The sequence below is a fragment of the Triturus cristatus genome, chromosome 3_2 (genome assembly GCF_964204655.1).
Source record: "Triturus cristatus chromosome 3_2, aTriCri1.1, whole genome shotgun sequence".
In the NCBI taxonomy this organism is placed as follows: Eukaryota; Metazoa; Chordata; class Amphibia; order Caudata; family Salamandridae; genus Triturus; species Triturus cristatus.
This window is the reverse complement of record NC_140584.1, coordinates 709422126-709448283: the sequence shown is the minus strand read 5'-3', so window position 1 is coordinate 709448283 and position 26158 is coordinate 709422126.

Sequence of the window (26158 nt, the reverse complement as noted above, 5' to 3'; positions counted from 1 at the left end):
GTCGGAAACAGGACTGCCCAAGAAGGCATCGGCAGTCCTGCTTCCCTAATTAGGATGCGACCGCCTTCATTGCAGTCGGAAAGTGCATATTTCCTATTGGCGGCTTGTGCTGCAGACTTCAGCACAAGCTGCAAAAGAAAATATGTACTTTTTAAACATCCCTGCACTGTGTGGCACACGATGCAGGGATGTTTAGGGGGCACCACAGGTGCCCGGCAAACCCCATAGCGGAGTGCCAGGGTGAAAGGGGGCCCTGATAGGGGCCCCCAAAGTTGCATTTTAATTAGTGGACCCAACTTGGGTTTAGTCAGATTCCTTTGAGACGTGAAGAAGCACATATCTCTCGACATTTCTGCTTGGGTTGCTTCATGCTAATCATGATTCTTTATTTATTGAACTTCTAGAGAGGTTTTGATGCTGACACCTTGCTTCAATATGGTATGCCCTATCCTTAGGTCGGTGTAGGGTTTAATAGATGTTGCAAACCTTTACCAGAGAAGGATCAAAACCATTTGACAAGTCACCAACTTTGATTTCTTAGTTTCTGGATTGCGGCTACTGAAATACTTCTTTGTTATTTACTGTTGAGGACCAAGATTGTAAGACGATTTGGTCTCCCTTGGGTTAATCTATACTTTTATACTATGTTTTTGCGCTTTATTTATAGTAGCCTGGCTTTGAGTTCGTAATAAACAGTTTAATGTCAAGTTACTGACTCAGACTTTTATTGTGTGGTCCTAATGATCACACTGTACTTTAAGATTCAAATTTTCGTTAACCCCTCTTCCTCTGAGGCTACTGCAAAGGTTTATCAACCACAGTTGAATTGGAAGGAGCGGACCAGAGTGTTCTCATTTTTATGCAGTTTCTTTAGGACCAGAGGATATGACATAGGTGCATTTGCTCACAGAACCTCTCAGGTTTGGTTTTAATCACTACTTATTGCAAACCAGTGAGCATTTTGATGATAGACCACAGCTTCTAGAAAAATGATTGGTGAAATTGTAGTGCCTCCTCATTTGTGGTGTCATTACCACATAGGTTGTGCACTTTTGACTATATTAAAACCTCTAAATAAAAAGGGAACATTGATGGGTGTGCTGCTTCTCTGTTGGGATGGTCAGAAGGTTTACTCTGTGAAAATCATATCTCTTCAAAGTAGCCTTCAAAAGCGGACAGCATATGTCCCCGCAATATGTAGTTCTTCCCTTGGAAAAGGGGGCAACTCGTGGATAGAATGGCACATCCATTGTCGTCCTCTCTGCTGGCGCTCAAAGCGAGGCAGCCTGGCACGATGGGTGCACAGCCTTGTACCATTCTGCACTGGAAGCATACATGTCCTTCACAAATTGCTATGTGTAGATATACTCAGAAGGCTCCCACATATTGGATGAAACGTAGAATTTTCTTTTAGAAATAAACACATTCCTCCTTGTTTGCACCTGCTTCAAATAGGTGGAAGTTTTTGATACAAAGCCCATATAGTGGTATGAGAAGGTAGAATTTTGTGTCAAAAAAGCCTCAATAACATCGCCTTGATGGAATGTGATGCAAAGCAGTGCAGCACGGCTTTAGACCTGAGCAAAATGTATCTTTCCAGTCAAAAACACCTTTTGCACTGAATTCTAAGTAGCACGCACCATTTTGCGTCGCCATATGCCCAAGCAAAGCCTTAGTCACTTTCGGACACTTTATCTTGAGCAAAATCAAAATGGTGTACTGTAGATCCAGGCGTGGAAATCTTAAAATAAGTATTTCCAACAGCAACTAAGAAAATCGAAACTGTCTTCAGCCCCTTCCTTCTGTGAGAAAGTTATTAAGAAAGGAAAACCATAGCGCTGTTCATAAAATTATTCAGCAAATGGTAATTTTTCAAGTCTCAGTAATTACTTTAGCCATCACACCATTACTGATTTAATGCGAAGGTAATAAGCCGAATAATTAGATGCACTAGGTCACAGTTTCCACCCTAATTCCAGAAAGATAGATGAAAACTGGACATTTTAATATTAGGCATATGCCAGAACAGGCAACGTGTGAAAGGTTAATGGAGAAACGGAGAGCATGGAGTGAGAGAGAGACACACACAGAGAGCGAGAGTGGGGAGATGAAAATGTTCTAAAGAGAGAAAAAGAGTTATTGTTCTTTCACTTCAAAGTTATTTGTACTGATTTACATTCTGGTTTTGATGAAGGTCATTTCAGATATTTAATTACATGCTGGTGGTCAAATGCGCTTGACTGGCTGGTTGGCTGCCTGCAAGACTCTAGTCTGAGAGCATTTGATTTAACTGTCGGTGCTCAAAGTTAGTACTTTTCCAATTAGCCCTCTCGTTTTACTTAATTGATGCTTAGCTTTGTGATGAATGATAACTAGTTTGCATAGAGAATACACTCTTCGATTAAAAACATTTCAGAAAAGCAAGTGGCAACTAAGAATTCAAAAGGATTTTCAATCAAAGGACCAAAGTCCACATCAGTCTCAACAAATAAATGGTGAGATGCAATATGATGTCACTGTGATAAGAACAGTTTACTGTTGACGTGGGCATATCTTTATCGTAAATGCTTTCGTTTTCATTGGTCCTGATGAAGGGCTCAAATTATTTATCCACATTCACTCTATGGGGAAGATTTATGTTCCCTGGCGCATCCCTGCAAATCAGCAGGGATGCGCCAGGGAAGATGCGTCACGCAAGTTTGCCCTTGCGCCACCGCAGATGCGCCGCATTTACAATGCAGTGCATCGTGGCGCAAGGACAAGCAGATGCGTGACGCATCTGCCGGCGTAAGGTTGGCACATTGCTGGAGTTGCGTCGCAACCGAGACCCAGCTCCAGCAAGGCTCGGGGTGCCCCATCCCTAACATGCTGCGTCAATCCTTACGCCTACTTCAAGCAGGCGCAGGGATTTGACGCAGCATGGCCGGAAAAGTGACTGAGTGAAATCTTGTAGATTTCACTCAGCCACTTTTCGGAGGCGTTCCTGCGCCGGAACGCCCCCTCCTGTGCAGGTACGCCCACATGTGGCGCAAGCTTTACAACGTGACGCATCTCCCTAGATGCGTCACGTTGTAAATCTGCCGCAGCATGGCACTGGCTTTGCGACCGCCGCTGCGTCACAAAAGTGATGCACCGGCGGCACAAAAGTGACGCACAGGGCTTATAAATCTGCCCCTATGTTTTCTCATTGCAAAGGTCAGCTGCTACCCGTTGGTTATCTTAGGTATTAAATCAATCCGGTTGGCACCTTCCACACCCTCAAACGTTTTACCATTTAAATTGTGTTATGTATCTGTGACCCGACAGAACTATGGGGCAGATTTATAATAACTGGCGCATCCCTGCATATCAGCAGGGATGCGCCAGTTATTATGCGCCACAGCTGCGCCACCATGGATGCACCGCATTTATAATGCGGCGCACCATGGGGCAAAAACGACACAGATGCGTGACGCATCTGTGCCGTAAAAGTGGCGCATTGCTGGAGTTGCGTCGCAAGCGCGACGCAGCTCCAGCAATGCTCTGGGGGGCCCTATCTGTACAATGCTGCGTCAATCCTTACGCCTGCTTCAAGCAGGCGCAGGGTTTTGACGCAGCATGGGCCTAAAAGTGACTGAGTGAAATCTTGTAGATTTCACTCAGCCACTTTTAGGAGGCGTTCCTGCGCCGGAACGCCCCCACCTGCCCTGGAACGCCTACATGTGGCGCAGGGCTTTACAACGTGACGCATCTCCCAGATGCGTCACGTTGTAAATACCCCGCACCATGGCGCAGGATTTGCGCCGCTGCTGCGTCACAAAAGTGACGCAACGGCGGCGCAAAAGTGGCGCAAGTGCAACATAAATCTGCCCCTATGTTTTATATTTATATATTTTTTTATTCACAGTATTTTATCGGGTGGACCATACTACACGGATGTCATGATGAATGTACAGTGCTGCACAAAACTGTCAATTCTAGGAAAGTGCCAAATTACTGTAACGTAAATGTGAACAAAAAAAAAACATTTGTACAGTGTCCCAATTACACTGGCAGAATTAAAACGTAGAATGCACGAAGGACATGTTAGTGGTTGGGTTTCTGTATCAGGTATGGAGGTACGTAAAGAACCCACCAGCTTGTATGTATCTATAAAAATGTGAAATAAATACATATATGGGGGGAGGGGGGGGGGGGAGGGGATTACGTTTTGTATTTTTGCAGAACTCCTTTGGGAGATTGCTATATTGTTAAATATTTTTTGTAAAGTGGTATTTCCAGATGAAGGAATCCAAATACCACAATGATAAAATGCCTTCTGAGAGAATTATAGTTTAGCCAATTATTCTAAGGGTTCCAGAGTGGAGAGTTTTATGAACAATACAGCTCAACTAGAAAATATTAAGGGTGGGGGGAATGTTTCATTTCACCCCCGGAATTTTTTCATGTGAGACTCTAGAATTGCGAGTGAAATTTGGCATTCGCAAGCACCATTTTCTAACGTGAGCAGTCGGGGCTGGTCACGAGTGGTTTCAGTCAGAGGGTTGCTTATTATGTGGATTTGCTGCTGCTCTAGCAGATTTTCTACTTAGGCGGCAGCAAAATCAACTTGAATTGTTGCACTCTTGCGCACCACATAGTATCACTGCACTGATTTTTAGGTCTCGCAGAGGGCAGCGCATGCGCTGCCTCTACGAGGCATTAAGTAATAAGCATTGCTAGTTTAACTCCACCCATTGCATTTCTCTTTGCTTAGTCACTTACCATTGGTGAAATCTGTCATCCCTCTTCTTAACGCGCTCTTTGTTGGCTGGTGGTCCGTCGCGTCATTTCCGTTTTCTTCAGTTTCTGGCGGAAGCAGCATCGCTCTACTACTGTTAACTTGCGCTGCAGGGCGCCATCTTCTAATGTAAGCACTACTTTGTTTTTGTTTTTCCATGGCACCTGGTTCTTGCCCCTCGCTCCTTGTTGTTTGTTTGGTTTTGGTAATGAATTCATGCATAAAGAAGCGTACTGACATCTATCGTGCCTGGGTGGCATCGCCTGCTTGCATAACGCAGACGCTCTGTTTTCGCCAACTAACTGATGGTTTATTAGCACTGAGTAGAATTGGATTTTTGCGCTGATTGATACGAACACGGTTCTTTGTTTCTAAATTATGGTTTTTCAGCAATAAAATATGTGTTGTTTTTCCATCTAAAGCCGAGTGCTTCACGTTTGATAAAAAGATGCACTTCCACTAACGGGGCGTCCGTAGCGGGCGGAGTAGAAGCAGCATTCCCTTTCCTACAGGAGTGCCTGTCTCCATGATAGCGTCTGAAGCGCCATGCTTCGTTTCATGGCAAAACACAAGAAAGGATGCCATGATGATTGAATGTATGCATGCATGCCTCACGTTAAAAAAAGAACTGTTTTGAGTTTTGTGAGCAATTGGACTGTGAGCTTCACATTTAGTTAGGGTTCCCCTGCCAAAGCATGTTTGCAGCCGTAAAATCCCACGTGTACATACACACTCTCTCATAGGGATGCAAAGCGCGATCGCCTTTCAGAATGCCTCTACCAGATCAGCTTTGCTGAATGGGAGGGCAGAACGCACGCCTCATAAACTGTGGCGTACTGCCATCTAGCGGGCACCAGGAAATGGTTGGAAATGATTTGTACAGTGCTTCTTCTAACTCCGCTGCAGGGGGATGAGGTGTCATTTCCTCTCAGTCAAAAGCAAGCGCACAGTAATTATAGCGCTTACTATCCAGCCTATCCGTTCAACAAAATACAGGAGGTACAGACTGCCCATCAAAGCCAAGTTTAGACGGCAGTCCTATACTCAGGCAGAAGGCAGTGCGATGTGCAACTGAAGACATTCGGCACTATATTTAAAAAAAAAAAACTATTTTGTTTGATCTGCAGATTTCATGGCCATAGAAAACACTCCCTGCTGGTAGCACCACTCCATCGCAAATATGATTCCCTTTATACTGGCAGAAATAACAGAGCACCTTCGGGTAGCACATTAATGTCTCCTCTAATCAAATGCGGAAGTGTTTGCTTTGAAAATGTTAAAATGTTCTGTAATAACAAAAAAGTGTTACTGTTAGTAGCACCTATATACTTATAGCACACATTGCCCAGGTGCCTGGGATTATCACCATCCCTTCTTGATGTATGCCCATCCTCATGGGTCTCTGTTTATGGTGCCTGCTCATGAGTGATGTCAATGAGGTCAGCAGGGCACGCACCCACATTCATTCTCCTAGGCACAGTGCATAGGTCCCGAAATTTTCGGCGCTCTGCCCCCCTCATACCACTTTCAAAATGCAGGTATTGGAGTTTCTGAAGCTCCCACTCACAACTTCCATTGGTGCTTAGCCCTGCTATCTTGCACCAAAAATGGCTGTTTTTATAAGTGCTTCAGTGCTAAACTGCATTGGTAAAAGACATTGTCATTCACAACGCCAATAGGTCCAACTCTTGCAAATGCAAGACCTATTGCATTGCAAATGCTTGTTGGAATTCTGTCTGCAGGTTAACTAGTAAAGCATCTTTCTCCATCAAAGCTTGCATTCGGCTTACAAGCCATTCCCATCACCCTAGTTCTTGGAAATTGGCTTTGGAAGTTACCTCTTGTAATGTTTTAGGTACATACCTGGTAAAACACCTCTGGGAAAGGACATGGACACAAACTTTGATCACCTGTGTATACATCTATTGCAGCAGGGAGCCTAATTTGAGCCAGTGATTTCCAGTGCTGGCACTGGCACTTTATTGTCAACACCGGCACTTATGACAGCCTGGAACATGGTGGGACTGTTTGTCTAATTTATTGATGAGCACAACAGCAGTTGTTTAAGGATTCAATATACAATACAATTATTAATACCTGCCACCAAAGCTATACGAATAGCTTAGGCAGCAGTTATTATTCTTGTTTTATGTTTATCAAAAGTCTGACTTGTCACACGTTCAGGAGTGTGACAGTTAGTATTTGTGTTGGTACTATTATTGGCTGCGCTGGCAGGAGCAAAGGGTGGTCAAAGCTGTAGTGGCCTCCTGACAAGGGCCCTGACACTTATTTTTATAACAAATTAAGCACTGCTGAAGCTCTATCTGACAATGATGTCATACCGTCAGTGTTGCTAATGCAGATCACATTTAACGATGATTGTTAAACCTTGAGAGAGGCTGCGCTGCGTACTGCTGCATGGTTCAGAGTTAGCTCATATCCTGCATTCCTCACCCGTGTCTTTTCTATTTTCTTTAAAATTCACATTCTGGTTCTCGCTGTAGCTCAAAAGCAGACTTGCGTTTACCTAAGCACAGGCAGAACAGCAATCACTGACTTAATTCTACACATAGGACAGCTTGAGGAAGTGGTCTAATTTGATACATCGGAGTACGATAGCTCATTGGGTTGCAGTCTGTGCCTGCTGCTAACGTGTCCTTGTATCCTGCAAGTTAAAGGCTGAAAGATGTATTTTCTTGCTTCCGAGACTTAACAAGCCTTTGCAATCCTATAGGTCTCGCATTTACGCGAGTTTAAGTTATTGGCATTGTAAATGACAATGCCTTTTATGTATGGTTTGTAAAAACAAAACATAAATAAAAGGCATTGTCATTTACTATGTCAATAGGTCAAAATCTTGTAAATGCGAGACCTATTGCATTGCAAATGCTTGTTTAGCATTGCTTGCAGTACTGGCAATATATTGCACCACAGCATGTATCTTTCTGCCTGTTGGCGGAACTCCTTGGAATTTCACAGAGTTTTTATGAAATGCTAGAGAATTCCATGGATTGAAACTTCGCAAGTTCTGCCCCCCCCCCCCTCCAGAAAATACTCCTTGCTTCAATGTGTATACATGGTGTAAAGTTATCAGACCATTTTGCTCCTGTCGCCACTATAGCTGTGGGATGTAGAGGCACTTTTAAAGATGTGCAATTCTACCTCTGAAAAGATCCCACTGTCAAGCTTAGACAAATGAATGGTTTGGCCTCCTTTTTGAAATCCTATTCAGTGACGTAAAATGTAATCCATTTGTGGTAGTCTGAGCGGGTGCTGCTTGTCTTTTCTTGTGTATTAATGTGTGCTTGGATGCTGAATTGTTTGTGTAGGGTGAAACCCAAGGAGTTTCATGCAGTGAATGAATTGCGGTTAAGAGCATAAGCAAAGGCAAGGTGAAATAAGGAAAAATTGCATTTGTACATAATTCTATTTCTTGAGATTGGAGGTCATCCATGATTGGATATCACAGAAAATTACAGTCAGAGATGAGTTGTGAGAGGAAAAAACTTTAGGTAGGGCTGACTATCATCACTGTATTGGTCGTTAGAAATGGTGGTGTGACTGATAGACATCCAAGAGATTCTGTGCAAAGTATGGATATTGTGGGGAAAAGGTACATCCCTTCTGGACACCTAATTTTACTATTTTTGAGAATGCAATTTTCAAAAGGTGCTCAGGGTTTGGGGTCAGGGCTTGGAAAATGGTCTCCTTAGCTATAAGCTGTAGTACGCCATCTTTATTACGTGTGAGATTTTGGCGCAATAGAAGAAGGAGCTAGTTGGTGAATAATGAGGACGGTTCAGGCACAGCTTTGTACCTGATGCCTCTCCAATGTAAACTGAAGTCTTCCAATTTAATATTGGAGCACATAACAGACTCAGTTGTGGCTAGTCTGAGTAACACTTCTATAGAAGTCTGATTTTAACCTTAGAGGATAGCATGTTAGATTTTTGTGGGTACTGTGTCAGTGGTTTTATGTGCTATAGGCAATAACTCTTTCTAGTCTTTTAACTTGATACAAGGTTCCACGTAAGACAGCCTTTCTTTCTCTATTTTGTTTTTTTCCTCTGGATTTATATTTGATTAATGTGGTGGGATGAGTATTTTGAAAACAGGCGGAGAGAACTATTTAAGCCAGAATTAATTGAGTAAAGTATTATTTGCTATTAACAATAAATCTATGATGTTTATCTGATACTTATTGCATATTGGCAGTTGTGCGTAGTGCAATTTCTTTATTTGTGGCTGGGGCTGGACTTCTGGTATTTCCAATCAAATTGCTCACGTTGGCCTTGTTTCGAAAGCATGATGGATTGAGGGTTTTCCTACCTGCGAAAATTAGAACAGACAAGGGCACAGTTATGGGCTCTAACGAGAAATGGCCCAGGCATTTTTGTGATATTTAGTGAACCTTAAGAATGTGACGATTTTATTATTACACTCAATTATGAATTTTGGGAAATACCATGCAAATATTGGTGCTTACACCAACAAAATCTGCATGCTACACTAAATACCAGGCATTTTTCTTCCAATAAATAACAGCAAATTTGACGCATCGATATTTATTATAAAATTCATAATTGCAATATGTGCTGTAACAGAAATTACCGCACATATTGCAATAAACTAAGCCGCACGCAATGAGGCCCATTACATTTTCCATGGTTGATGTGCTATTGTCATTTAGCAAATCAAGAATATCCTTTTTTGGAAAGCATGGATGTGGCTCTTGTCAATGATGTTTTCGAAAGTGTGAGTGGATACTTGGACTGGCGACAAACCAGTTGTGTGTTCTTAAAGAATACTCAAAGGAGATCCCTTCGGAATTAATATTTTTAATAGCTATTTTTTATTATTTAGACTGGTTGAATTAAGTTAAGAAAAGTGTCACAAATATACTGCTGCTCAAACTGTGCACACATTTGACAACTGCTAAAATTACTTTTTTTTTAAGTATCACCACTCAAATATATATATAGGAGAACCTAAACAACTTAATTTTAGAAAAAGTGCAACCAAATGTAAAACAGTAGTAAACATGTACCCTGCACTTTTTAGAATCTGTACGCATTCCCAGCAGTAGGCCTGGAAAGCTGCCCCAGGTGTCGAATTTCAGGCATGCTACTGGAAGTGCCATGTGACACATTCCTCTGGCTCTTGTGTTCCCTGTGCGTATTATACCTAGCGTAACTCAGGGACAAGAGGAAACTAGACTGCTATACAAATGCATTTTTTCTTCCATCTATAAGCAAAACATTGTTCCGTGTGGCGAAATCTCTTTCACTAAACCCACACCTACTCTGGGGGAGGGTGGGGGTTTTTTCTTTTCCTTCCAGGGATTATTTCCAGGGTTTGATAGTGTTAAATTGCAGTTTTTCATGTGGGAATGCACAACAACAAATGAGATTGTAGGCATTTCCAAACTTGGAAGCATAACCAAGTCTCGGAATTTCCACCTGCCACTTATTATGTTGGAGATATTAGTGCATATTTCTCCACAGTTGCAGCAAAGAGGTACACCATGCTAAACCTTTTTATGCTAGCGAGGAGTCCCCAGCGAACTGCCAACAGACTTGAATATAGGCTTAATTTCGTGAATTACCCTCGCACTCAGTAAAAAACTTGGTCAACCAACCTGAATGCAAGTTATGAATGTACTTAGAAATATATAATAGATATTGCAGGTTGAGAGCAGTTGACTTACACAGTATTACATACACCTACTAAATGCTTTGAACATAACTCATTTACTTTTGATTTTATTAGGTGATTGGTGAACAAGAGAGGAATAATTAGTTTTGGTGATAAATGGCTAAGTTACAATTTGCTTTCCTTGTTAGGGGACCTGCCAGTGCTCTGCAAAATAAGTCTGTTATTTGAATGCTTAATTTCCTGCTATGGAGAGCTGCCCTGAGCTCTGTCAGGGGAGGGACTACTTGTTCATGATCTTTTCGACGACTTTTGCCGGGAACGGAAGCAGGGAGATGGGTCGGAAATTTTTGAGGTCCTTTGGGTCCACTGTGGGATTTTGGAGTAGAGCGTTGATCTCGGTGTGTTTCCAGCTTTCCGGGAAGGTGGCGGTCTCGATGGAGCTGTTGATAATCTTCCAGAGTTGGTGTGCGATGATGCGGTTTGTTTTGTTGAAGATGTGGTGAGGGCAGGGGTCAGATGGTGAGCCGGAGTGGATGGTGTTCATGGTCTTGATGATGTTGTCATTGTTGACTTGGGTCCAGGAGAGCAGGCGGTTGGTGAGGCTGGGGGGTGGTGAGTCTGCGGTGTCGGCGGCTGTAGGGAGGGGCTGGGCATTGAAGCTGTCGTGGATGTCAGCAATCTTGCGGTGAAAGAAGGTAGCTAAGGAGTCTCATAGGTCTTGCGATGGCGGGATGTCGTTTTGGAGCTGGAGCTGGGGTTGGAGTGGTCCTTCACGATGTTGAAGAGCTCTTTGCTGGTGTGTGCATTGTTGTCGATGCGTTCCTTGAAGGAGGTCCTTTTGGTGGCTCCGATCAGTAGGTGATGCTTGCAGTTGGTGTTTTTTAGGGCAGTGTGTTTGTCTGGGGTTCGTTCGTGGCGCCACTTCTTCTGGAGTCTTCGGCAGGACCGCTTGGATTCCTGGAGGTCAGTGGTGAACCAGCTGGCCTTTCTGTCGGTGCGTCTGTTTGAGGGTTTTTTGATCGGGGCGAGGGTGTTGGCTCAGTCATCGATCCATTGCCTGAGGTTGTAGACGGCGTTGTCGGTGTTGGTGGTGTCTGTTGGTTGGTCTCGGGCAAGTGTGGTGATCAGCTGGTCTTCGGTGACGTTGTTCCAGCTGTGGTAAGGGATCTGTTGCGGGAGGTGGTGCGAGGTGGGTTTCTTGAAGGTGAAGTGAACGCAGCGATGGTCGGTCCAGTGCAGTTCGTTGGTGTGACTGAAGGAGACGTGGTTGCTGGCGGAGAGGATGGGGTCGAGCGTGTGCCTGGCGGTGTGGGCGGGTGGCATGAAGAGATGTTAGAGTCCGAGGTTGTCGAGCAGAGCGATGGAGTTGCTGTCGTCGCCGTTCTCGAGGTGGAAATTCAGGTCTCCGAGGAGGATGTAGTCTGTGGTAGCAAGAGCGTGCATGTTGACGATGGGGTCGATGAAAATTGGCCGGGGTCCGGGGTGTCTGTAGATGAGTGTTCCTCTGAGGGTAGTGTTGGGGTCTGTGTGGATCTGGAAGGTCAGGTGTTCAGCGGTGCAGGAGGTGTCTGCTGTGCTGGTCGTGACTCTGAGGGTGTTTCTGTAGATGATGGCGATTCCTCCTCCTGGTCTGTTGGTGTGGTCCCTTCTGGTGATCTTGAAGCCATCTGGGATGGCTATGGCAATGTCGGGTGCAGAGGAGGGGTTCATCCAGGTCTCTGATAGGAAAGCGACGTCCGGGGAGGCTGAGCCGAGTAGGTCGCAGAGTTCGAGGGCGTGCTTGTGGACAGAGCCAGATAAATAACTAAGGAGTGTTATGGTAGATGTGAGAAGCCAGGACCTGTTTGCAGTGTCCCCCCCACTCTTTGCCCCCATTTTGACTACTAGATGCAGGTTTTCTGACACTGATAGTGCCCTGGGCCCCACTAACCAAACCCAGGGTCTGTGCTTTTAATAAAAGTACACGTTAATTAGGTATAAATACAATTGGTACTGACAACCTACCTGTAAGTCCCTAGTATATGGTAGGGTATGTAGGTTTAGAGGGCCAGATGATTTAATGTAGTTAAGTGTGCACTATTGATGTGCCCGATGTCATTGTAAAAAACAGCCCTGCCTTGCAGGCTGATTTTAAACTTAAATTAAATGCAAATTCGAATTAGGAATTAAAAGTACTTCCAAAGTCTCAAATCACCCTATTTTTATATATATGTCACCCCTAATGTCTGCCCTAGGTGCCCCAGGTTTAGGGTGCCTTGTACCTCTAAGCAGTAACATGATAAAATGTGTTTTATATGCCCAGATGAGGAAAAAACAGCCAATTTCGTTTTCCCCCATTGTAACACCATGGATCCAAGAGCTAACATGGGTATACTTTATTAAAGTGTAACTGTTGAAATAAAGGAACTGAGAAATATATTTCAAAGTATCACAATGTAAGAATAAACCCAACAACGTGCCACTGTTACATTTATCATAACTATCACACAAAATAAGTTATAGAATGTTCTTTTCTGTAAGCCAAAATCCAGCCTTTTAGCAGTCCTGCTCTGATTGGTCAATAGACTCAAAGGATTTTCTGTGTGAGGAGAACTGCAATCTGTAGAGCAAATGGCAGGATGGGGGGAGGGGGACTAGGCAAGCTGGTCTTTAAAGAAGGATTGACAGTTTAGGGCAGTATAAGCTTACCCCCATATCCTGCACCCACCCCCCCAGCCAGTGAGTTGGCTTAGCCAGCTCTAACCCTCCAGGAGAGCGTTTCTTCCATTTGGGATTTTGGATGAATAGTTGGTAGTATGGTTAGGGTTGCACCCTGCTTGTCACCCAGGAACAATAGATACATTTGGGAAAGCTGCACAGTAACTCATGTACATACCTGGCATAATCAAGAGAACGACTGCCCTGCTGGAACCCCCGGGTCTATATCCCAAGATCACTGTACTCAGTGCACCTCTAGGACACTTTGGAACTACAGCCCTAAGGACTTGCTTAAAAAGGATTATGGAGGGACTCCCTGAAACCAACAGGTACACAATTGCTACAAGAGATCTACTGCCTTAAACAACAAGGAGAAGAAGGACTGCCCTGCCGGCAACCTGATCTGCACCCAAAGACTGCCCTCTGAAGGACTGCACCTGCTGCACAATATGGTACTGCAGCTCTAATGACTTTGCCTGGCTTCACAGGGATTAAGGAGTGGACTCCCTGAGAGCTACCGGTCAACAGAGGCAACCTGCATCATCTGCACCAAGAAGACCCCATCCAGGAGTGTGTCCAGTATCCTTTTAAGGCTTTAGCCAGATGCATTGTGGAAATTATAGTCCCAACCTCCCAAGGACCATCTCAGACCTTCTAGACCCTTAGATTGGCATTGTGGACACGTTGAACCCACAAGAGGAACTTCAAGAAGAAATTCCAGAAATTTCAAGAAGTTTGGAGCAACTTTTGTAAAAAGCTCCATAAGATGCCAAGGTGAATTGTGGACTTTGTAGTCCCAGACCCCAAGAGGCAAACCAGAGCATCTTAACCCATAGCCGGTGCTGTGGAACACTTCCTTTATCAAGAAACACTTCTGGAAGTAAGTGCAAAAGTGTTACATAATGGGTGACCTAAACTTTGGACTTTGTTGTGGTCCAGCATGGCCTTTTTTGTAACCCATTGAGCACTATTTGCTTCTAAGTGCTAGATTTAGTTTTAATCTTTAAAAATCTATATCCCTGGTTCTCTACATTGGATTTTTGTCATTTTGGTGTCTGTTTGTTCATAAACAGACAACCTATTTTTATAAATTGGTGTTGGAACTTTATTGTGTATTGTGTCTTTCTTATTTCATGTGTTGATGTTTTTTAAATGCTTTTCACACCTGTCTCCTAAGATAAGCTTGCTTGCTAGTTGTCAGCTACCAAGCGTTGAGCAAGAGAATCGTTTATTAAGACCTCAACTGAACCTTTTATTGTGTTTGTGGTCTCATTACTTGTAGTAGGTCCCTACTTATCATTACTAACAATCCACTCTCCAACATTAGATAAAATCAACTAATACAGGTTTTATGCTCGGAAGAAGGTAGAGGAGTGGAAGGAAGTGTGAGAAAAGTAGAGTCGAAAACAGAGGTTTTCCAAAGAAATAATTCTGAAGTAGGAGAGGAGAAAGTATAGAGGCATCACTGGGGCAGAATGCAAAATTATACTGACCAATCTTCCAGATGCATCCAAAGAAACACCAATACTCAGGATATATCAATATGCTTCACACGTAGAAGATGTTTCAATTGGAGGAAGCACGGCTCTGGATGAATTCTAATTTGTGGAGCTGAGCAGTGTCTTGAAATTAAATTCTATCAAAAGCAAAGGCCTGAGTGAGCCTGTGCATTTTCTAAGGTAGAGCTCTGAGTGAGTTGGAGTATTATAAGGAGCAGAGTTATAGAGCAGAGCAGACCACCCAAAGGGGGGAAAGAAATGCCTCCTGCCTTTAATATTATAGATGGCGAAATATCTCGCTACAGTATACAAAATATAAGAAAAACCAGCATGGATTGAGAATTCAAATTGTAGTGTTAACCATATTGGTAAACCTTTTGCAATTTATTGGAAAATATATTTAATATATACAATAAATAGTTAATATAACAGGGAGTGTGTCACAAACATAATAGATTCCTTCTTTTTTTAAGATATATTTTTCTTTTTATTTCTTTTTATCTCCTTTTCCCCCCACGATTCAAACCTCAACCAGTCAACTCTCTCATCCAACATCTATATTTGTGCCACTTAAGGTAGATAATGATGTGAAGATCAATATATATACAACAGGAATAAGAGCAAAAGTGACACATAAAGCTTAATCAGTACGTAGATTCAGACCAGAGGTTTCATATATTCTTTGTCTCAAGATAATTTGGCAGTATTTATGATGCTCATCTATATATTAGTAAGGAGACTCTTCATGCATGATTCCTTAGGACAATGATAATTTCCCCTTGTGTACCATGGACCATGGACCTGTGCCTACGCCGATATTGGGGTCAAAACCTTCCTCAGGGCACAATAATTTCCTTCAATAGTATATGAACTGGGGGTAAGGGGACTACCAAAGAGGGCACATAACATAATTTCCCTTGGGAAGTCTGCAGCTGCTGGTGAGAAATGTTTAAAGGGAGGGGAAGCCGACCTCGCAAGCTGCCGGGTTCGTGCTCATTAATTCAAAACCGAGTTGAGTTGCTCTCAGAAACGATCACTGCAGTAACAAAAATTCACAGGGCGTGAGTAAAACCTGTTTGAACGCTTGATCAGGCGAGCATAAAAGTGGGTAAAGTGGAAACTCAACTGGTGCCGCTTGACAAACAGTGCCTAACTCAAGAGTTATGGCTAAATCTCTCATATAAGAAGCTGGGATCGGAATGTATTTGGGTATTAACAAATCAGACCATTGAACCGTGCTAGGATCGTGAGTAGAGTTATGAGTGATTCTGATTCATATCAGAGGAGAACTAAGTGAGTTTGGATATTAGTAGGGTACTACCAAAAGCTAAATTAATAATAATGACTTGTATTATGCGACCCAGAGCAGTGCATGCACCGGCACTACTGGGAAAGAAGCTCACAGAGACTTTGAGCATCATTTTGAGCAGAACAATAGGTTTTGAAATTAGTAAAATTAGACATATAAATGGGACTTTATTGTTATAGAACCTCTCAGTTGGTCTGGTTATCACCCAGATTGAGCTCTTGATAGGTCTTCCTGCACTCATGAGCAAATAACGACTCCTGGATACTATCAGGAGCACTTCAATGGGTAAGCTTAGTTATCAGCAAAAGTCGAGCTCTGAGTATAAAAGTCAATTTTCAGGTGAGCCTGCACTTCTTCTTCAGAAACGTTAAGAGTTTTATCAGGATCAGATCTCCAAACACAGACTGAGCTCTTATTTTGTATTCATTCTAGCAGGAGAGCTCAAAGTGAGTCTATGTATTGTGATTTGCAGAGCTCTTAGTGAGAGTTTGCAATGATTTTATCTTATCAGGAATTGAACTACATGTAATTCTGTTACTTATCAAGAACAGATGTATGGGCATGGTGAATATTATCTAGAACTGATTCCAGAGTGACTTTGTGTCTTACCAGAAGGGTATCTCTGAGGCAGTATTTATTTAAAATCCATCTTTGTGGTATTTTGGAAAAAAAGAATAAGAGATTTCTGAGTGACTCTGTTAATAAAAGCAGACCTTTATGTGAGTTTGAGTGTTACAAAGTACAGATATCTGAGTGTGTATACATATTATCAAGAAAAGAACTACAAGTAAGCCTGTGCATTATCAAGAGTAGGTCTTCAAGTGTACGTAGATATTATCAGAGGTAGAGCACTAAATTATCATGGGATTATTAAGAACAGAACTGTAAGTGAGCATAGCTCTGTAGTCTAGTCAGGATACTATAAAAAAAAAACAGCAGATCTGATGTAATGAAAAGTAGATCACTCAACAGGTCTTGGTATTAAAAAGAACAGAACTAAGAATGGAAAATGGCAGCACTGTATTGAGTTTCTTGCCACTGGAGGACAAAATCCGGCATAATCCACCTAATAGCTGGTGATTCTGAGAATGCTGTAAGTGCTGACAGTGGGGAGAACTCAAAAAGTGCCTAAATTAAGGAATAAGTTGGCTGAATGCAGCAGCAGTGGATGTTTATCCGGCGGTGAGGTGCCTAAACAAAGATGGCAACCCCACTGAATAACCATTGCATGCCGTGCTATTAACACAAGAGCCCGACAAAAATATTGAGTGGCAGTGGAGGGTGGACTTAGAAGAGGTACCAGGCACAGTTTATGTCTAGTGTTTGGGGACTGACCTGTTTGTGAGACGCACATGCATGGCTTGTGCACAAGATCAGCCCTACTTCCCCAGGGGACTGAAACAAGAAAAGCCCAACTTTGAGTTGTGGAGTGAAGGCGGGATGGAGGTGGGCGAGGGGGTTGCCAGAGTTGTGGAGAAGAGTGCCTGGTCACTTAATGCACCACAAGCTGAGGCCCCAGTGATCCTCTTAAAAAATCAAAAGAACTCATTCCAAAATGGTGACTGGAGTGCCCTGACTCTCAATACCTATATTTTAGCATTTACTAACCTCCAAGTAAGAAAGCACCCATAGCTCTGATCAGGGAGATCTGGTGGCTGTGTGTCTGCTCGTGCCCCCCCCATGCCCACATAATGCAGAGGAAGTCACTAAGAATCACCAGTGCCAAGTACAAACTAATGATTGTGAAGCTGACTCAAAATAAGCTGGACTGGCAAATGCATAGGGGCATACTCGGACATCAGACCCAACTCTTGATAACAATTGCAAGGTGAAAGCACACATCAGGCCACTTAAAATCATAGTCGGAGTGAGCTACGGCTACAACAGAAGTGTAGGCATGCGTTGCTGTGTACTTGGGGAGAGCTGCAATGGGGACCTCATGTGTCTCCTGCCTTTATTTCTGTCCTGCCCAAGCTGCACAACTGCTAAGGACCTGCTGCACACTCTAGCCACATCTGCAGAACTGATCAGTGCCCTGCAAAAGTAACATCAGATGCAAAGGAGCCAAAGCTGCACTTTGGACCCCAGTGCGGAACGTGTGCCACAGGATTAGAAAATTCCACCAGATATGCACATGAAAACCCAACAGCTACAGGCGAATGTGATAAGGACATAAGAATTAACAAGAAAGCCTTACGTCAATTTACAGCAAAATAAATGCTTTACGTGCATTGATGGATAGCATCTCACACAAATTGGAGAAACATGAGGCAGAACAAATAATCTAAAAAACAGAGGATGACATTCACTCCAATGAAGCAGCAATCCTTGATACAGAAAAAGTGTTGTATGTGATTGCAGTTAAAAATGAATAACTCCAGGCATGGTCACACCATAACAATATACATATACTGGAGATCACTAAATCTATCAATATTTGAAAAAAGTACTGCTGACAATCTCTGGCCCAGAAGCATTCTCCAAACTATTGGTTGTAGTGCGATCACACAGATTACTGGAGACCAGAATCCCCCACCCCTGGGTCCTTAGCACACCCCATAATCACACCTACTGAATGTCAGATACAGAGAGGCGTCACTGACCTCGGCAGACTTTTGCGCGGCTGAATCAAAGCAAGACATCGTTTGAAAACAGAACGAGGAAGGATTCCTCCTGCTCCTGTCACTAGAATGTTTTTGCGAAAACTGATAGTTACAGTACCAACGAGAACGCCTTAACTACGATAAAACACGAGTATCGTGGGATTTCTAAAACTCACGAAGGGTCTTATTATGCAATATCTAACTATCCTAAAGATGGTCTGACGGACTTCTGCCATCCAAGACCGAAACGTCGACTCCATCATCTATTTTCGCAATATTCGAAATATACAGTTGATTATTTTCTCAATAACGAGATTGGTCTCTGTTTAAACTGCACTGAAATAGATGTCTTTTGATGAAATGTGGATCTGATGTAACCCTCTTTTCATGATTTATTGCTCAAACCAATGGTTCTTATGTACTCCTTTTCATTCTGATTCATATATAAAAAGATTTGTGTTTATTTCACAAAAAAAGAATTCCCGTGTGTGTACTCTTTATATTTGATGATTGTTCTAAATGATAAATTTACAGCTGGTGTAAAATTGATTTAAATACACCCACAAAATAATTTGTTAAGAAATTGAACCAAGTAACTATTCTGTCACGAACAAAATCCCTTGTCGGCACCTTCACCTTATCAATTTATCTGCCTAAGCCCTCAAGGGTATATTGGGTTTGCCCTCCACCTGGTTCTAGATACAGAGAGGCAGCACTCAGATTGGCATGAAAAAATGTGCGCCTGACGTTTGAAGGCAATGACGTATCTCTTATCTTCTTTGCGAAGAGCAACCATCAACCATGCTGTGGTCCTCGTAAGGGAAAGCCCTTAAATTTTAAGTGGTGAAACCCATCCCATAGAGAAGGAAATGTAATATGTACTGGCAACTATTAGAAATTGTGTTTCTGGCTGGCAGCTGTATGCACCCTGTCCATGCAGGAACCAGAATCCTTGTAGGGATAAGCTAGATACACACTAAAAGATAACCCATGCTCCAGTGCTTAATTTGTAAAATTTTAAGTGCAGGTGCTCACATTTTGTCGGAGACCACACCCACTTTCCCCAGCTCCACCCACTACCTCACTGGCTTCACCCACTTACTCTATTGGCTCCACCCACATCCTCAACTGGCACTGCTGAAAGCCAGATGGAATACCTGGTCTGAATTCCTACTTTGGTACTATAATGGTTGACTTGAAACACGTGTGGGTTTTCCAAGCTCCTTTTGAAGGGCATCTTTAATAAAAATCAAGGCAAAACCGCAAAAGAGACTGGATGTTATGACTTTTGGAATCGAAGATAATGAACTTTTTCTGACCGTGAAAGTCCTGACACTAAAGTAAAGCTGAAATGACTACTTATACTTCTGTTGCATTTTGTGTCTCCTCAGGCTTGATTTTCAAATAACATTCTAAACTGCTAAACTATTTGTAAAATACAGTGCCACACCTTACACACTTCTCAATTATTTTGCTCTCAGAACTTTGGGAATTCAACCACTGATATATGTACATTTTGCTGCCAAAGGATATAAGGATATATGACACTGTAGAGCTCAGTGATACAAGCCCACTATGAAGGCATCTATCACTTTAAGAATATATTGGACTCTGCTATATACACAATATGCACCTCCCTGGCATATGCACAACCTGTAACTGATTTATTCACATCATTCAATCCTGTAATATGCCCAATATGGACATCTGAAACTTCTTAAAATATGCATATATAAGGTCTCCAAAATGTGCATATATCATAAGCTTGTGTAAAATGCAGTGTCACAGGTATGCCTATAATATACAATGCAGACCCTTTGTATATGCACTGTATGTAATACTGTGGTATCTGAAAATTACACTGTTCAAATGTGCAGATGACTTAAGCTTTACAGGGAATATAATGTAGGTCTGCAAACTTCACAGACCCAAGTCAGAAATGTCCACCTGTGCAGTTTTCTATTTGAACCACTCAACCTGCACTCATTCAGGCACACATCTCTCCCTGCACTCATACAGGCACGCTGCTCACCCTGCACTCATACAGGCACGCTGCTCACCCTGCACTCATACAGGCACACCTCTCACACTGCATTCATACAGGCACACTGCTCACCCTGCAGTCATACAGACACACTGCTCACCCTGCACTCATACAGGCACACCGCTCACCCTGCACTCATACAGGCACACCACTCACCCTACACTCATACATGCACACCGCTCACCCTGCACTCATACAGGCACACCACTCACCCCGCACTTCTACAGGCACACTGCTCTCATACAGGCACACTTCTCACCCTGCACTCATACAGGCACACTTGCTCACCCTACACTCATACAGGCACACTGCTCACCCTGCACTCATACAGGCACACTTGCTCACCCTGCACCCATACAGGCACACCGCTCAACCTGCACTCATACAGGAACACCACTCACCCTGCACTCATACAGGCACACCGCTCACCCTGCACTCATACAGGCACACTTGCTCACCCTGCACCCATACAGGAACACCGCTCAACCTGCACTCATACAGGAACACCACTCACCCTGCACTCATACAGCAACACCGTTCACCCTACACTCATACAGGCACACCACTCACCCTGCACTCATACAGGCACACCGTTCACCCTGCACTCATACAGGCACAGTGCTCACCCTGCAGTCATACAGGCACAGTGCTCACCCTGCAGTCATACAGGAACACCGCTCACCCTGCACTCATACAGGCACACCAGTCACCCGCACTCATACAGGCACACTGCTCTCATACAGGCACACTGCTCACCCTGCACTCATACAGGCACACTTGCTCACCCTGCTCTCATACAGGAACACCGCTCAATCTGCACTCATACAGGAACACCGCTCACCCTACACTCATACAGGCACACTGCTAACCCTGCACTCATACAGGCACACCGCTCACCCTGCACTCATACAGGCACACCACTCACCCTACACTAATACATGCACACCGCTCACCCTGCACTCATACAGGCACACCACTCAACCTGCACTTCTACAGGCACACTGCTCTCATACAGGCACACTTCTCACCCTGCACTCATACAGGCACACTTGCTCACCCTACACTCATACAGGCACACTGCTCACCCTGCACTCATACAGTCACACTTGCTCACCCTGCACCCATACAGGCACACCGCTCAACCTGCACTCATACAGGAACACCACTCACCCTGCACTCATACAGGCACACCGCTCACCCTGCACTCATACAGGCACACTTGCTCACCCTGCACCCATACAGGAACACCGCTCAACCTGCACTCATACAGGAACACCACTCACCCTGCACTCATACAGCAACACCGTTCACCCTACACTCATACAGGCACACCACTCACCCTGCACTCATACATGCACACCGTTCACCCTGCACTCATACAGGCACAGTGCTCACCCTGCAGTCATACAGGCACAGTGCTCACCCTGCAGTCATACAGGAACACCGCTCACCCTGCACTCATACAGGCACACCAGTCACCCGCACTCATACAGGCACACTGCTCTCATACAGGCACACTGCTCACCCTGCACTCATACAGGCACACTTGCTCACCCTGCTCTCATACAGGAACACCGCTCAATCTGCACTCATACAGGAACACCGCTCACCCTACACTCATACAGGCACACTGCTCACCCTGCACTCATACAGGCACACTTGCTCACCCTGCACTCATACAGGTGCATCGCTCACCCTTTACTCATACATGCACACAGGTCACCCTGCGCAGCACTTACTACCTGCACTCATAAATAAAGAAAATGGAAAGACTTAAAGCACACACAGCAATCTGTAGAATAATAGATATGCATGACCACAAATTAAATCCCTTTAGAGGAACACTGTCTTTCTGAAAACTTTTAAGGTTAAAACTGTTAATGCGCTGAGAGTCTAACAATGAACCCTGCAAGTTCCTCTTTCCGGCAGCAGCTGTGATTAATGTGCCCGCCTGCCCTCTCTTCATTGCAGTGGGCAATAAAGACTGGAAGCAGGTCTGGACACTTCTAGGGGCCGTTGCTCCCTTTAAAGCGCCTGTAGTCTGTGCAGAGTAATAATGCAGTTGAAACATGGGAGAGTGGGCATTTTTTTTTACTGCAAAATTGTGACTGTCCTTATTGAAACGTATGTAAAATGCCCAAGACGAAATTGCATATCTACTAATGTAATGCAAACTTCTCTTTAAATGTGCAGGGAGGCCAGGAGCATTGTTAGACCATTTTCGAATGGCATCTCCATACCAAACTAAAAAAGATGACAACACGCTGTTTAAAAGTTAGCATTACTGCTACTATGATCACATCAGAGGCGCAACTAGGGCCAAATTTCGGGGGGGGGGGGGCTAAGAAAAAATTTCAGGGGGGGGCTGAAACTTTAAGCAATAGGCAGAGTGGAGCTGCAGGGGCTCTTAGAAGGGGTGAGCTGCGCAATAGGCAGAATGGAGCTGCAGGGGCTCCTAGAAGGGGTGAAACAACAGCGAGGCCTCATTAGCATGCAAATGGTCTTTTAAAGACCTGTGAAGTGCTCGGGTGCGGCTGTGTGTGCGCCGGGAAGCTGTCTCATCCCGGGATGACACACACGACGGGGGAGGGGGCTGAAGCCCTTCGAGTCCAATGGGTGTTGCGCGCCTGGATCACATACCTAATGCAGATGTGCTGCTCTCCCAGACAGTCAATCCTGTCAATGGCGACGTGCGAGCTGGGTCTGCAGCCTGGCTCCGCAGCCTGGCTCCAATCTACAAAGACACTGTAGCTCCAAAGGAGTAGGGATTTGGCAGCACTGATAGGTCGAGGCAACAGTGGTGACAAAAGCAATGCAAGACATGCTGAGTTGCTAACAAAATGATCTGCTCCTGTTACTTCTCTCCCGTGGGCTAACTGCCAAATATCCTGTGGGCCCCTCCTCCAGCCCCTGCTCTTTGAGGCAAAGGCGTTCCAGGCCAGCATGGGGTGGGCGTGGGGAAGGGATTCACACGTTTACTATAAATCAACCCTGCCTCGCTTGTCTCTGGTGCTGTGTGCCCCGCCCCAGGCTAAAAGACTTAACGGACCTTCAGAAACAAATACACGGGCATTGTAAAATGCCGCGCCCACCATCGTGATTATACAACACTGCCTTGTGCCTCCAGGTTCACACATGAGCAGCTGCATTGTGAATTCATTTTCACAGTGCTTAAACACGAGTTTCAGGTTACGTACTGCCTGAAACAGCTCGTGGGTTTTGCTTTTGTTTACTGTAGTGTCTTAATGGCAATCGCCCCATGTAGACCCGGCCCTGAGAAATAAGTGCCGGTGCTTAGCACCGGAAAGCACCGGCACAAATTAAGCCCTGCCGTGCTCACCCTCTGGTAGATTGCCACAGAGCAGTCAGGCTTATCTAAAGAGGCAATGTACAAAGTATTTGCGCAACACACACACACACAGTAACAATGATAACATAAAAATACTCCAAACAGGTTTAGAAAAACAGACATTATTTTTTGTAAATAAATCTAGACTAATGTGACAACAATCCAATAAGCAGAAGTCGAGATATGAATTTTCAAAGAATAAAAGTGTTTCTACACTTTAGAAGCAATAAGTGCATATGGGGATTATCTGGTCGTGCTGGACTGGCGCAAAGTCAAATGATTAGGTAGCAAACTATGGAATTCAGGCTGGCTACAGGACTCATTCAGGTCCGGTGAACAAAGTACCTTGATCCTGGTCACAACAGCGAGATGCTGGGCGTAGATGGGTGATGCTTTGATATCGAGATCTCAGTCGAGTTGATGCGTTGATCTTCTCCACGCAGTGATGGCACTCGTCAGTTACAAAGACGAAGCACTGAGTTGCGTTGGTTCCAAAGTGCGATGTGCCGGGTTTCTCCATGCAGCCACAGGGATGCGTCGATCTTTCCACACTTCAGCAGTGGTGAGGCGCGATTCTGATGTGTTGGGCTCTCAAGACGATACATTGGTTCTCAGTGCGATGCACCGATTCTACCCCCGCAACAGGGTCGATGCACTGGTTCTGCTCCAAGCAGACTGGAGATGCATCGATTTCTCTGGTGCAAGTTTCTGGGTCCACTTCCAGTGAACTAGGCACAAGAGCAGGTGTGAAAAATTTGAAATCCCTGAGTCTCAAGCAAAAGGAGGCAAGAGACAGAACATTATTCATGCCTCATGTAGATATACTGGATGTTTACAATTTAAAGAAAATAATTTCCTTGACTTTACAAAAAGAATGACCTGTTAAAATTTATATTGCATTTACTGTCTTAAAACATTCTTTATTCCACATAAAAACAGTAATTATTATGGCATTCTATGACATTATTTCAAGAGCAATGTATTAGACTCACTTATAATTGTACATGGCATAAAGTAAATAATTTAAGGTGTCTTCTTCTAATTTACAGTACTAATGTATGACTTTACTCCTACTTTACAAACATTGGGGCAGATTTACTTGCCCCGTGTGCCACTTTTGCGCTGCCGTTGCATCACTTTTGTGACGCAGCAGCAGCGCAAAGCTAGCACCATGAAACAGGTTGGAACAGTACTGGAGTTGCGTTGCGCTTGTGACACAACTTCAGCACTGCGCCAACCATACGCTGGCAGATGCGTCATGCATCTGCTTGTCCTTTCGACACGATGCACCGCATTGTAAATGCGGGGCATCTGCAGTGGCTCAAGGGCATGGCGCATCCCTGCTGATTTGCAGGGATGCACCAGGGAACGTAAATCTGCCCCATTATTTTCATCCACAGAAATCCCTATTCTGTTTAAGCCATGTTTTCACTCGTATTTCCATTTTTTTACCTAGTATCATATACTAAAATATTTATAGCACATTCTATTCATTTATATTAAACTATTGAAAAAGTGAAAAAGTTTATTGTTTGATTATTTAAAATCATTACAATTTGGAATCGGTTTATGTTAAATAAATAATAGCAATAAAAAATAAAAACTGATTTGTTAGTACAAAAGTTAAAAAATGTAATATTTAAAGTTACGTTGGGGCATGGAGACCAGATTTAAGTTTACATCATTTTGAAACGACGTACTTTATCGAAAACAATAAAAAAAAAAAAGGATATGTGCCTGGGAGTATAAATCTTCATTGTTAAAAAGGGTGCAGTCCCGTTAAAAAAAAAAAGGAAAAAAAATCACTGGTCCCAAAGAGTACAGGGGTGGGATTACTGACGCTCCTGCTGCGTTAAAGTTTTTTCCACTCTTGAGACGAACTTGGGGAACCGGATTTTGAGCATTGTGTTTTCCGTATTCATGGCTGTAATGACGGCTTGATGACAGGAGCGGACACCAAGTTTCTTCCATTCGCTTTGTAACAGCATCCTTCTGTTGTTAAGTAGGGCGGGACAGACAGTCGGCTCAATCCACTTTGAGGTACACCCGCACTCCCTGCACTCGGTGTTATCACTTGAATGGCGCCAGTCTGGTAGATGGTACAAGAAGGGATATTTTGTCATCTTAAAAGTCTGGACGTGTTTAGTGCCCCTGACAGCCAACCCCAATATAGTACTACCTCAAAACCTGGAGATGAACTGAAACAATGCACAGCAATACATTATTCTGTAAGTGTTAGTTCA